At 40.8% G+C, this 15529-nt stretch overlaps 1 pseudogene; it reads right to left on the bottom strand.

The window, feature by feature from the left end:
- Positions 1-1780: 1780 nt before the first annotated feature.
- LOC123778119 (cytochrome c oxidase subunit 6B1 pseudogene) lies at positions 1781-4290 on the bottom strand (annotated as a pseudogene).
- Positions 4291-15529: the final 11239 nt, after the last annotated feature.

Below are 15529 nucleotides of genomic sequence, written 5' to 3'. Positions count from 1 at the left end.
ATTTACGTATGTTCCCCCAAGACAGATGGAACGTAGGCTATGGTCACATAGGAGGGCATTGACAGGCACAACCAATGGAAGACTATAACAGCCAATTAGTGAAAATAGTTGTGTTCCTTATAATCTTCTCCACTCCCTTACTAATCCTGAAGGACTAAAAAAATAATAAAAAATAAGTAAAGGAAAAACAAGGGAAGGGCAAACACAACTTCTTCCCTCTCCAAATACAGAAGCTCAGAGTAGGTATGCTTCAGATTGAACTTGCTGTTGAAGTTTTAAGCTGTCCAGGACTTGACCAACCTCCTTAGCGCCTGGACTTTACTAGCAAGCTCTGAAGTCTGCCTCAGAGATTCGTGAAGGCAGATTGGACAGGAAATATTTGAAAGCAGCAGTGGAAGGAGGTCTTAGTGCCATTCCTTTTCACCCACACTTCACCCTGGCACCCCAGTTTAGACTGCCCAATCGAAAGACTATTTCTATTTAGTTAAATCTCAGTAAGACTGAAGAACAATTTTGACTCTTACAGAAACTTGTAATTGAAAACAGAAAACAAAACACTTGGTTAGGATTTGGTTATTTTCCTCCATATCTTTGTAGTTCTTTTTTCATCTCAGGCAAAACCTTAGCTTATTATCAAAATCTTTTCTTAAGGAATTTCTCCCCTGTATTATCAGCCTGATTCAAGTAAGAACCACAGGGTCCCTGTCCCCATATAGACAGGAGGAGTTATTTTCTTTCTTAAGGACTGTTTCTTAGACTTTTCTGGCCATAAGAATTACCTAGGAACTTTGGATATTGTTATAAATAAAGTCTCTGGGGGTGTTATGGACTGAATTTTGTCTCCTTGAAATTCATATGTTGAAGCTCTAATCCACATGTGATTGTATTTGGAGATAGTCTGCAGGGAGGAAATTAAGGTTAAATGAAATAAGGGTGGGACCCTAATTTGATAGAACTGGTGTCCTTTTCAGAATAGGAAGAGACACCAGAGACCTCTCTTTCAACACAGGTACAAAGATGAAGCCGTGTGAAGACCCAACAAGAAGGCGGGCTTCCAGAAGCCAGGAAACAAGCCTTCACAGAAATGAAATCTGCAGGCACCTTGATCTGGGGCGTCCAGCCTCCAGAACTTTAAGAAAAGAAATTTCTGTCGTTTACAACCCACAGCCTGGGGTATTTTGTTATGGCAGCCTAAGAAGACTAAGACAGGGGACTTTGCTCTGAAGTTCCTAAGTTACTAAATCTGAGATGGGTCTCAGGAATGTGTGTGTGTGTGTGTGTGTGTGTGTGTGTGTGTGTGTGTGTGTGTGTTTAAACAACTGAAATGATTTTTATGATCTGATGAATTTGGGAGCTACTAAATTGAAGGCATTATACTAATGAATATTTCTGCTTACACCTGTTTCTTTCTTTTGGGAAGGGACACACAGGAGTTACACTATGGTTCAAAAACTATGTAAGATAGGTTTTTTGGAATTCTACAGATAATAAAGGAGAACATACAGATAAATTTAAGCTCACACAAGGGCTCGAGGCTATTTTGTATAATCACTCACTCTGTTGTCTGGTATAGAGAAGGTGATCAGTTCAATAACATAAAACAAAACAGAAAAAAGCAATCACCCCGAAGCCCCTCTTACTGGTCAAGATACTAATTCCAACCCCACCATCTTGCCTGATCCTCTAGCTCTTTCACACATACATACACAGTCTTATGCTTTGCTTTTCCAATGGGTATTTATTATTAGTTAAGCCATGATTGAGGATCCCAGGGTGGGGATCACCGTGTACACAGGTTCCCCTTCACCACCCTGGGAGAAGGATGGACGATGGAGAAGACGTGCATGGAGCCAGTTCGCGTCTTCTCAGGAAATGTGCCACGTGTCTGGAGGTCGTTGCAGGCTGACACCCAGGATGTGGGGCAGAGGGACTTATACACAAGCCTGGTACTATTCACACATGGAGACGTCTCTCCCCTTTAGCAATCGCTGCCTTCTCACAGAGGTGGATATCCAGGTAGGAGCCAGCAGCTCCTGATCCGGTCCTGGTTGGGGAAGAGGCTATCAAAAGGGGATTCTGGTAGTTCTTGATTTTGGTCTTGATGTCTTCTGCCAGCGTGCCGACTCCTAATGACTTCCCTGAAGCAGCTCGCAGGTCAGTGCCACCCTCAGCGAAGACCTACTTCCACCCATTTCTTTCAGAGTTCTCCTTCCTCCACTCTTTATAGACCTTTCACCATTTCAACAAATGTTTATTGACCCATTACCATTCTAGGTGGTGAGAATCGAGCAACGAGTTAAAAAAAAGAAAGGGAGAGAGAGAGGAAATCTTTCTTCCAGAACTTGACATTCTAGTGGGGATAAAGACAATATTGACATATACTTTTATTATGTAATACGTAGTAGAGATTAATACTATAAAGAAAGAAGGTAGAGTGTTAGAGAGCGGGTGGGGTGGTAGGGTGGCTCTTTCCCTAAGGAAGTTGAGCAAAGCACATCTGGGAAAATAACAACGAGGCCAAGACTTATGTGCAGGAAGGAAGCCATGCAGAAATACTTGAGGAAGAGCATTTCAGTCACAAGGGAAAGCAAGTGCAGAATATTGTGGCATCTGTTAGGTCAGACATCTCAAGGGCCAGGATGACTGGAGCCAGAGAAAGGGGGATGGGAGACAACCTCAGAGAAGGGAGAGAGGGGCCGGATCAGGCAGTACAAGACCAAGATAAGGAGGCCTAAAGGTGTTGAGCAAGAGAATGTTATGATCTGATTTATTTCTATGTGGAAAGACCACGGGAGTGAGAGGAGATATTGCAAAGCCAGTTAGAAGGCTACTGATATTAATAGCCTGGGTTAACTCCTAAACAGAATTTCAATTGATACTATCAGTGGGCATAACCAGATCCCAAAATATCAGGGAACCAGAGGCCTTGATATCTACTATTACCTAGCTATTCTTTTTTTTTTAAGATTTTATTTATTCATTTGATAGAGAGACAGAGAGAGCACAAGCAGGGGACAGAGACAAGCAGACTCCCTGCTGAGCAGGGAGTTCAACTCGGGGCTTGATCCCAGGACCCTGATATCATGACCTAAGCCGAAGGCAGACACTTAACCAACTGAGCCACCCAGGCACCCCTTACTTAGTGATTCATATATATATATATTTTTTTTTTTTCCAGTCAGTTTACAATCAAATATGTAGTCTTTTAACATTCCCTCTCTTTTAGTAGAGGACCCTAACTTTGTGGCTTTTTTTCAAATAAGAAGGCAGTTAGGTGTTCCAGCCCTGCCTTCTGATTCTGCCGTCAGGGAAACATGCAAACAACTGATCTGATTTTCACAATATGTTTTATTAATAATAGGAACAGGTGCATGAAACACATTCCCACCTGATTCATGTAACCTCCTTCAACATTTCCTAGTCACCTGTTTAGGTGGAGTTAGAAATAGCTTCATTTACATACAATGGAATTGCACCTTCCAAAAATACACCCGTTCACCCGCAGAACATACCAGTGACCTACAACACAGAATTTCCAAATATCTGCTTTAAAGTGTTCATATCCTTTGCACAGAACAAAATTATTTGATGAAAGCGTTATTGTGTTTTGGACTGAGGTTTTTAAGTGATTTAATTATAGCCATAGAATGTTGGCTTTTATGTATCTTATTGACAAATCCAAAACCATACTTCCGAATTTCACGTTCTCTAAGGAGGTGTTAAGAGCATACTGGCTGCTCTTTCTTTTGGCAAAAGCTTCATGCTAGGTAAACATGCTTCCAATGTTATTTTTGAACTATTCTATTTTTGACCCTAATCCTTTTCTTTGCTGTGGTTATGGCCCTGAGTCCCTAAATTATAGGCTCTCCTGCAGTTTCAAAAAGCGAATTCACGCCATCGTGCGCGTTAGGAAGGTGGCGTACATAATATTGCACTAAGGGAGACCCGAGGCACATTAAGCCCCCACCAGCAACCGGTCACGAATCAGGCTACCATGGACGCTACTCGTTTTTCTTCACTGACAAGTTTTCATTATGTGGCTTTCCCAGAACAATTTAGAAATTGATCTGCAGCTGATGGAAGCTAGGATGAATCGGGCCTGTAAGTGAACCCAAAGTTAGAGCGAAGTCAGAACCAATGCCGAGACTTCAACACAAAGTAGAAGGTAACACGCTCCCTCCCAACTCCCTCCCCTACCAGAATTCTCTTCCATAGGGAGTGCACACAGAGCTCAGACCCCTCAAAAGGGCTCCTCACTCTGGCAATATCCCCCTGGCCCAGAGAGGCCATGTCGACTTTTCTTTCATTCTCTGTTTACTTATCTCCTGCTTAATAGGTCAGAGGTTCACACTCTTGAAAAAACAATTCTCTAGTTCTGTGTCTACTGGAATGAAAGAAAGGGTCTTTTGTTTTCTGCACAATTGTGTAAATCCGGTTGTGTAAATCTAAACTTGTTCTGTGGAATTCTGGCATGCTTGGGGACAGTGGGATTGCCCGACAGAGTAGGCAAGGGTGGGGTTGTGCAGCCCTGAGGAGACCTTGGGAATGAGATGCTCTTAAGACTGTTTCGGGGACTGAAAGCCTCGGGATGTGCTCTGGTTCCAAGAAGATTAGGAGTGATAAATGGGACTTAAGCTGATCGAGTTTAGCCAGGTTAAGTGTTTGCACTGGTGGTATCCGTGGTGGGTGTGAGTGTGCGTGTGAGTGTGCACGACTACATGTATGTGTGAGGGGGAATCAGTGGGTGTGTATTATGGGATGGATTTAGGGATAGTGGGCGAAAGGATTGTCTGAAGAAGGATTGAGACTTCAAAAATAAGCCTCGATCTATCCTACAAATAGGAATTTAGTTAAGCCAAAATAGATGACCTTTTTCCCCCATGCCATCCACTTTTTGTGAGTCAGTACCACCCAAGTCTCTAAAATTGATGAACACATCCCACAGTCTGTTTTCTCCCCTAACAACAGTAATGATAGCAGCAATCAGTTCTTTTTTTTTTAAAAAAAGACTTTGTTTATTTGTCAGAGAGAGAATAAGAGAAGGCACAAGCAGGGGGAGCAGCAGGCAGAGGGAGAAGCAGGTTATGCACTGAGCAAGGAGCCAGACGTAGGACTTGATTCCAGCATCCTGGGATCATGACCTGAGCCTAAGGCAGAGGCTTAACCGACTGAGCCACCCACGTGTCCCAGTGATAGGTTCTCGAATGACAGCTTTTGTGGGAAGACCAAGTGCCAGAGGCTTTTTGATACAGTACGTAGCCGGCAACTGGTGAACTTTGACCTAGCAGTCACACTGTTAACATCGTGAGATAAATCAAACTAATTCACAGGGAATTTCACTCTCAGTGTTCTCGAGGGGGAGAGGGTCTTCTTCACACACACAGAAGTGTCTTGGAAGAGCTTCAGGATGACCTTACCCCACAGTAGCCCATGGACAGGACCCAGCCTTCAAACACATCGACCGAGTGTGGCCACACCTCTGTGTCTCCCGGTCTCTGGTGTGATGAGCCCACACACATCCAAACTCCACACTCCTCCAGACTGGAGGCAAGTCGTGGCTGAGCAGGAAATGACTTCTCAGAGATGAAATACCTTGCTGTGAGGTCACCTACTTGGGAAAGACCATCTGAGGCTCATGCTTGTTGTATCACCATATCCTTCTCGGAAACCCTTTTGTGGCTTAATGATGAACACGTGGTTGAGCACTTTCCCTTACAGAGCCCAGGACAAGCTTCCACACCTGGCTTCAGCAGAGTGATGGGCGCACAACAGGTAAGCAGTCTGGTAGCAGCTGTGTTAAGGAATTGAGGACTTAAGGGAGTAACTTAGTTTCCATGATCAGCAGAAAATATAACAGACCAAGAAATTAATGAAAAATAAATACATTGGCCAAGGAGTGCCTTTTCCTTGAGTTTTTATTATGCAAAGTACCCAGCTACAATATTTTGTTTTTAAATAGCAAGATATATTTGAAGCCTCGAGCCAATGACATTTGCTTTTCTCCTTTCACCTGAAAATCATGTTGATAGTTGGCTAACTGTATGGTAGGACAAAATGGTTGACAGCACATTCCCAGTGTAAGAATTGGACGCATCCCCAGAATCCTCTTTTTGGAATGATGGAAAGAGAGGTGGAAGGTGAGTTGGAAAGAGCTTGTGTGACAGTGGTGTGAACCAAGACCCACCAATTAAGTTTCATCTTCAACAGAACATTCTGTGAATGGTTTCACCAAGTCTGCTTCCTTCTCAAGGCTTGGGTTTGGATGTGGGCAAGTAAAATGTCCATAGAACAGGGCCGCTCTCTATTGACCTAGCTTTAGCCTGTACAACTTACTTGAGGAAAGGTGGTTTTAGCTGAAGGAATGCTGCTCAATCAAGATTTCTTGAAAGCATGACTAAATAAAATGAATGAATCCAATGTTGTTTGCCAAAAAGAAACAATCTTTCATAAATGTAGAAGCTAGATTTTGTAAATTTAAGTTCCAGCTAGTTAACATACAGTGTAATATTCGTTGCAGGTGTACAATTTAGTGATTTAACACTTACATACATCACCCAGTGATCAGCACAACAAGGACATTTTCAGTCTGGAGGAGAAGATATCCACATAGTCCAGTTATATTAAAGAGCTCTAACTACCTGTGGTTATTGGGATAAGTATGCCCCTTGGGAGATTTGGAAGCCCAACGATAACCTCGACCTGGTTATCTATCACTCTGGGAGACTGATGTTAGTCATGGTGATGCCAAGTCCTCCATGACAGTCAGTACTGACAATCTCAAGTAAATTGTCCGTTCAAGGCTCTTTGCAACTTCTATCTAGTTAATCTTCGGTGACACTAGACATGACCAAAGAAGACCCAAAACAAACAGACATTTTGATGTCATAAATCAAAATGGTCAGTTTGGTTTCAATTTTGATCCATTTCGGGTCAATTCTGTGTAATGGAAATGGAAATGATTCCTTGTTAGGTTATAAAATTACGAAACTTTTGTTTAGTAGGGAAACTACTATTTCTGGCTACGCCTGTTGGTTTAGGTACTGATATTTGTCTCTTCACTGAGGAAGGGTATGGCTGGTTACGTAGCTGAGATAAATAACATAGCATTGTTGCTAAAACCACCTCACCTCCTGCCATATGTCCATGTGTATCATACCACGTGGCACAAAATATTAATTAACGTTCACAAAGGTAAAAGCTACCAAACCATAGAACAAGCTAAGGAAAACTCCCAACATCTTGCTTTGGACATTAGCCTTTAACTGAAAAGGAAAACAAGTCAGTTTGGTTGATCACGTTGTCCAAATTCATCATCAAATAAGATGATGGGTGTCAGAGCTTTTTAAAAAATGTAATATACATGAAAATACACAAAGCTTTTTAAAAAATGTAATATGGTCTTATAATTATTAGTAAATTTCTACTTGATTTTGAATCCTTTGAAACTGGTTTAATTGTATAGTATTTAAGATCAGCTATCTTGCTGGATTGTGTTTCTAAATGATGATTATCCATTTTTATACTTAGAGTTAATCGGATTATGTGAGCAGTAATGCAAACATCTAGCTGTTGGTCTGTGTCTACACAAGAGCAGGCGATCTTTTGGGCAAGCGATGAACTATGGAAAGAGTTGAGAGTGAAACCTTTGGGGTATAAGAAACATTCCTAGTTTCTTTGTTGTTGTTTTTTACCTTTATTTCTGCCTTTGCATAACAAAAAAAAATTCTTGAACTGAAAATAAATCACTGAAAGTGGTGCCTGGAAGCAAATTTAATGTCTGTATTACCACCTCAGTCAAATTAATTTTTTCTGTAATCATATGTTCTAAACTTTCACATTTTCCTCAGTTTATAAAACTTAAAGATCTCTAAAACTATTGGTTCACTCGTTCTCACAACGGTTCTAATCATTGTCTTCAGCAGATATAAATGAACAAGGATTGGACTAGATCGGACAATTTTTACAAAGAAAACTTAATTCCAGAACTTTACGTTTAAGCGAAACTCCTTCCACTCCGTCGTGGGCTCACTTCTTCTGCTGGACTTGCTTTTGAAATTGTGTGAGCCGACCCACCCTGGACATCTGCAGAGCCTGGGCAAGGAAACAAACGGGGACTCACACACATTTGACAAATTTTAAAGTAATACTTTAATGTTCTAAATGGTTAAATAAAATATGTGCCAGCCACTTATCTTTACCAATATCCTTTTATAATGACAAATTTAAAAATATGTCTGTGCTATAGTTTTTACATACATAAAACATAAAATATCATTTTGACGTATTCTTAATAATTTAAAAGGTTGAGAATACAATGTAACCATAATCAAAGTATTCGTTAATCAAAATATATTAAAGTATATCCTATATTTTATGGAGTATATTTTCTTTTTTTTTTTTTTTTAAAGATTTTATTTATTTATTTGACAGAGATAGAGACAGCCAGCAAGAGAGGGAACACAAGCAGGGGGAGTGGGAGAGGAAGAAGCAGGCTCACAGCGGAGGAGCCTGACGTGGGGCTCGATCCCGGAACACCGGGATCACGCCCTGAGCCGAAGGCAGGCGCTTAACCGCTGTGCCACCCAGGCGCCCCGAGTATATTTTCATCAATATAAATTAAGGTAAAAAATAAATTAAGGCAAGGTCTAAAATTTAAAAAGTAAATAATTTTATTATACTTTCCAAATGTTTTTTCTAAGTATTGAAAGTATCTATCAAGATTAAAGGATAATAAATGAATTGTAATTACCTTGGGCACAATTTTTAAATGAGTGTATTTCAATGAAACCAACTTTCAGTTTTTCAAACAAATCTTTAAGTATTTTCATAAATATAAACTACTCATTATTCTAGCATTCAATGTCCATCCAGTTGTCAATGTAAAGAATCATGCTTCATTTCTGTTGTGTCTCCACCTAAATATGAACTAATTTAAAAACTCAGTCACCATGTTCCACTAGTGTAAATACTGTGTTAATTTACGTGTTCTTCCAGAGCCAAGGATTGGAGTAAAGAGAGAAGCGAGAAAATGGGCACTCAACACCACATCAAAAGGACACCTCATTATGGGAGAAGCTGTTACATTCCTGCTCTCTGAGAGGATTTGACAAGTTAATGAATTTTTCTCTTCTCTTCTCTTCCCTACATACATCCACTGCTCAGACGGTCCCTGTGCTCCAAAGCAGTGCCCACTTCCTGTGTCAGCAGCCACCTGGCGACCCACATACCTCACAGCCTTTGGAAGCAACTGCTAATTGTTTTGAGGTGATAGGGGAAAGCATTTCCCTGGGGCCTGAGGAGGCTTAGTCACAAGAGCAGATGTTTAGTTTATAGGTTGCCCTGGGCCAGAGCTAAGCTCAGAACTGCAAGTGGAGGAAGCATCCCATGTCTTTAATAAAGTGAGACTTCTCATGGTTGTGATACTTGGGCCCATGAAAACATGCATGGAGGAAGGAGCCCTGGCTTGGCTGGGCCTAAGGCGTATATGGGATGTGAACTGGAGCTGTCGAGCATCTTGATATGAAGCTTGAAGACAGAGCAACACAGCGGACAGCAGAGTGAATTGATGGCAAGAAGCTGATCCATGGAGAAAATGTCAGAAATCTGCATTCCCCCACCGCTGAGGCCAGGTATACATCTGAATTTTCTTTGGTGAGACAATACATTGTCTTTCTTTCCTTGCGTCATGTTTAGGTGGGATTTTGTCCCTTGTGATAGAAAGTCACAACTGATAGAGCAGGAAACCATTCTCTCTCCAGTACTCTGATCACCAGGAAATGTCTTGCCAGCTTTGACTTCATTTAGGAGAATGTGGATAGAACTAGAGAGAAACCACGGGATGTGTCCTTTTGATTCAAATTCTGGATCGTGTCTGGGTCGCCAGTCTTTTCACCAAGACCACCCAAGCACCCATCCCTATTTTCGCCTTCCGGTTTCAACTGGACTTTCTCTAGACGCCAAAGACTTCTTTGAACGCTAATCGTAAGTCAGGCGAGAGGATATGAAGAGGTTTGAATATGCAAAGAAGCCTTGGACGTGCTTTTCATAAGAGCATCACAACTACGCCACTGACATGTTCGTTTATTACATGTGGAACTTGTTAAAAGGGATAAATACCTAATTTCATAGCCCACTGTAGAAGAGCGTATTGCATTTCTTAAATCTAAACAACCACCCATTAATGCTTAATTCCCATGATTTGAAAATCTTTTCTAATCTCATTTTTCTTTCCGCCTCCAGCCGAGTGATTTTTTTTTCATATATTTAATCATTAACATAGCATCGGTGTTGTTTGTAAGGTAATACCACCAAGAAGCCCGCCTATGCACTAACGGCTTAGTTGGAGGCCGCACATTCCTAATGATTATGCATTCATTGCAAGCTTTCATTGCACAGTAGCAAAGTCGACTTGAAGTAAATCATAAACTTCACTTTAGCCAGTGTATCACATATCAAGATTTTTATAAGTACATGTTGACTTTTTGGTAGAGACCCAAGTCTCCAGTCAGTCTTCCAAGGGGAAAAAAAAAAGAAAGAAAGAAAAGAAAAACTCATAGAAATACAGTGGTGGAATCATGCCCTACACTAATAATCTATTTCAAAGAATACCTTCTTTCAGACTACACAAAAATATAGTGCTTACATTTTTACAAACCCACAGTTTATGTAGAAATTATTTTATGTTTAGATATCACTCACTAGTAACTGGTTATTGAGCCAGCCTGAGAGCTACATAAACACCAGATTTTACACATTACAGAGCTCACACAACATTTTGCTCTAAGCTGGTTAGTTAGTTATAAATCTACAGGCAGTTTATAGTCTAACCCCGCCCAGAGAGCTCCCCTGCTTCCAACGTTTTGGGTTTTTTGTTGTTTTGGGTTTTTTTGTTTTTTGTTTTTTGGGTTTTTTTGTGTGTGTTTTTTGGCCAAGAAAAGCAGCAGGGGGATTTATATATATACACTAAAAGAAATCAAATCATACATGTGCGCTTTTGTAAACTAGAAATTCCTGTTTCTTTTACTGTAAATCACTACCAGATGTCAAATAGCAAAATGTTCATTACTCCCCCGAATAATAGACTTGATTAATGAGGCACATTTACATTGTGGAATCTTGGTCTCTGTCACAACTGGACAGGGTTTAAGAAGTTGTTGCCGTTGTTGTTGTTTTTTTTTTTAAATCATGCAGATGTGGAAAATACTTTAACTATTATGCTTCAAAGACAAAGTAAATATTAAGCATCTTGGGGCAGGCTTTGGTCATCTCAGGGGTAATAACTTCCAAATGAAACGAGGCTTTCTTCTTACGGAACAGAAATGGTAGCCTTGTCACAAGACAAAAAGATAGATATGTTTCTGGCCCATTTTTGGCTTATAACTGCTCGCTATACTAAATATATTCTAAGGGAATTTTAGTGCTGTGCATAAACTCTTAAAGGCAGTCTGATTGCTCTAGTCCAGTTACCTGAATAATCAAATCTCAGGTCATAACTCTGTGATGACAGTATTTGTGCGGCAGTACTCTTCTTTAAAGAAAATCCCCGTTTCTGCGGAATAGGTGGTCATTCAAAAAGGAGCGTCTATTTGAGTGGAGTTAGCAGATTGTAAATAAAATCGGTGACCTGTCTGTATGTGACCTCTTGAAGTGACACACGGGTCACATTCTGACCACTATTCTGCCACAGTCCGTGGATTTGCACACATGGCCTCTTCCAAAGGTACCACTAAATATATTTCTCACCACTGTATGTGTGTTCTATTGCATGGGGTCAAAGGATGTTGAAAATAACACGAATGTGACACTGGCAGTTAATCAGAAGTTTTTTTGTTAGCAAAGATGACCTGGAATGACTCTTCAGCAGCTGGGGGCCAGCCTTTTGTCCATAATCCTTGGTTCAGACACTTTGGAACCAGTGTAGGGATGATCAGCTACAGGAAGATGGAAGCCTGCATGCATCTATGAAATCCACTTCTCAATCGAGCATTTATTTGCTTTTATGCAGACAAGTTGTGCGTTCGTGTGTTCTGTGCTCACTCACACACCCGTGCACACGTGAGCCCTTCAGTTTCTTAGCAGGCAATCTTAGGTAATCATCAAGAACATCAACTTTGGAATCAGTTACACACAAGTTTGAACCCTAGATCCGTCACTCATCAGCAGTGTGGCTTTGGTCACTTGACCTAAACTCTCCGAGCCTCAGTTTCCTCTTACGTAAAATGAGAATATTAAGGAACACGTCAGAGAGTTATGTGAAGAATTAAATGAGAGAAAGTGGATGAAATCTTTAACGTGGTGGTTCACACAGAGTTAAGTGCCACACCTCCAGCCATAAAATGGTAGCAATAAGATTTTCCTAACCAAAAGAACTTCCCACATCCCGGCACGCACTGCTCAAACTCCCTGGTTTTCCCTCGCCTGCTCCAGCTAGTGTTATGCGGAGCAAACTGAGGACACAGACATATTGGGAGGCATTAATATTAATTTTAAAATGAAATATAATCAGCATTTGAAATACTTTGAATATCCAGTACCTAGAATTTAAATGATGTTCCGCTGTCTATTATGAAGAATCACAGGGCTGGAAGAGAGTTCTGGATTATGGGAAGACACCTTCATTTTAATGCTGAAAAAACCCAACCCTGGAGATAAGATTTTGGTTTTCCTCCCCAACATCCCTCCGGAAGTGGTGCTGGGAACAGAATCTGGGTCCAGTCCCTGCCCCGACCCCTGCTGCCCTCTACCCTTAGTTTAGGCTCTGCTGCTCCTCTTGGGTTCATGAATGGGGCCAGACACCAACTTTTCTGAAAACACCAAACTAAAGCAAATGTGATAGACAGAACCTAGACCTGCCCTTGTCACTGAAAGCCTGAATCATAGAGCATCAACTAATAAGCTAGGTTGTAAGGTTTTGTGAGAATAACAATGTGATAATATATGTGAAAGCAAATCTTAAGAGAAAAAATTTTGTGTAATAATGAGGATTAATATTATGCATTTCTCTTATTATCAATTGCATGCTTGTTAAATTGAATCAGATAGCAATTTGCTGAGAATACCTGGTGTTTTAAGGCCTCCATTCTATGCTGGGAGAAAATTCCATTATGAAGAGGAGCGAGAGAGCTGAGAAGAGCCATGTCTCAAGAGCTCTTAACACAAAATGAATTACTATCCCCCATCTTGTAAGCAATTTTTGGTCTAAGGTCTCCCAGCATCTGGAGTAGACCAGGCTTAACCTCTGTTATTAGTGACATAACGAAAGCCCAGGGTGATAAAGTGACTGTCTTAGAACACATACGAGCTCCAAGTAGAAGTTACTCAAACCTAATGCTGTTGAGGGATTCTGCTCGTTTGGGGGGGAAAAACACATTGGCAGCTGAATGTTGGAAACGGAAGGCAATTTAGAAAAAAAAGAGGTTAGCTAGACATGGCTATGCTTTTTTTTTTTTTTTTTTTTTTTTTTAGCTCTTTAGAATACAACCATGACCTTTAACTGAAATCCATCTTTGATTTTAAAAAGGCATCTTTAGTATATTTCTTCCTGGAGAAAGACACACCCTTCGTTGCACTTAGGCCTATCGTTCATTCCTTCTACCCTTTGTCTAACTTCTAAAAATCTCTGAGAAATGCAATCTCCCAGTAAACACACTGGTGTTCTGAAATAAGAGACAATGAGTTGTGTTTGAAGAAACTGTTGTTGTTCTCAAAGGGAGGGTGAAAGATGCTTGAGTTTTAAGGCAAATTTCATGGATGCTGAGGAGTTCTTTCCTTTTTGATTAAGTAAATAAATGATAGATAGATAGATAGATAGATAGATAGATAGATAGATAGATAAATCTAAATCTTGGAGTACTCTGCCAAGGGCTTCAGCAGGCTTCCAAATATTAGAGGCTGGCATCTCACACAGATTCTTGAGAGCCAACTCTGAGGAATTTGTTCAGTATGAACAATGGGACCCCAAAAAGGGGGCAGTGGTCGTGTACGGAATGTCCCTTGATGGGAGCCCCAGGATAAGGGTAAACTGACATCTCTTATTGTCCTGTGGTGTTTGGGATTTCCTGGACACCTCCCTGGAGCTCACTTTCGTAGTCATCCTCTTAGAAGTCCCCACTTTCCCTTTTTGGGTAAGTTCAAGGACTCCACTGACCCTGCTGGGATGTAACTTTGAGCATCTTAATATTGCAGATGTTGGAACATTGGCATTTTGCCATTCTCTCCATCCATCCATCCACCCATCTCCCCCAAACTATTCTTTGCACTAATGAAGGCACCCAGTTGCTAAAAGGTCTTGTTTTGCTTTGTTTTTAATGCTACTGTGGCATTCTATAATGGGAAAGTTAGAAGCTAGATGCTGCTGGTGGAATGAATTATTCTGTACGAATATGGCCAGGTCAACACATGTGAAATGGAAAGACAAAGGGGCACGCGTGCTGTCCATTTTTGCCATCATTACGATGAATATTGATCACCACACATCAGTGCAGCTGGAACAGTTACTGGTAATCATGGAAATGGCCAAAATGAATTGATTGACGGTTGTTTCATCCAGTTTCCCAGCTGTGTAACCAGCTGCATAGTCACCGTCTGAGATAAATCCTGCTTATGGGGTCCTAGGGCTTTTTGATCATGAGACCGCTTGTGAAAGGTCATTAAATGGGTGCTTGAGGATTCCATCACAGTTAGAGCACCTTTGAGGATGTCCAACTCATGGAAAAAGTAACTATTTATCCACCAGGATCCCATCCAATGACATTGCCCCTACATGATATTCACCAAGCCAAAGCAGGTTTAAAACAACTGAAAAATACTCTAAAACAAATAAGCATTTGAACTCTGGCGTTGCTGACTTCCCACCCTGTTGTCAGGTGGAGTTTATAACTAAATAAATTTAAATAATAAAAACAATATATTTTGATTTGTTTACTCACAGTAAATTTATACCTGTTAGTTTCTCAATGGATTCAAGGCAGTGAGACACACACACACACACATACACACACATGTATTAAGAAAAACAGATGCCACAATTTTCGCATCTCCTAATATTGTTTATGACATGTGGGTGGCTGAACAGTATTTAAAGTCATGTGAACAGCTAGATGAGACTCTTACCATTGACAAGTTCTGTTATTATTTTGTTAGTTTAACATTGGTTCCGCATGAACAATAGTTTTGTATTTTCTGAGTCATCTTTTTCGCTTGCATGAAAATAGGACACCCTTAGCCCAATGGCAACCGACTCTGACCTCTCTTATGCTTTCCATCTGCACTACATTCATCAAACCATAGAGTTTGGAATCTGCAGCCTTTTTATGCAATTTGAGTAAGAGAGAGGAAGGAGAGAAGCACTAATAAGCCTCCCCTAGAGGGACCCAAATGACTTCTAGCACCATCCCAGGGATTTGGGTCAGTGAAAGACCAAAGCTATACTGACAACTTCGCTTTGGACAAGGGCAAGCTTCAGTTTGAAAATGGCTCTGCGTCTGCTCATCTTGCCCTGTGGAATTCTGAGTCTCTGAGGTTGTTATAG

Source organism: Ursus americanus, chromosome 1 (assembly GCF_024610735.1).
Source record: "Ursus americanus isolate L20-20 chromosome 1, mUrsAme1.1.p, whole genome shotgun sequence".
NCBI lineage: Eukaryota > Metazoa > Chordata > Mammalia > Carnivora > Ursidae > Ursus > Ursus americanus.
Note: the sequence above shows the minus strand (reverse complement) of the source record. Positions and strands in the feature narration are given on the sequence as shown.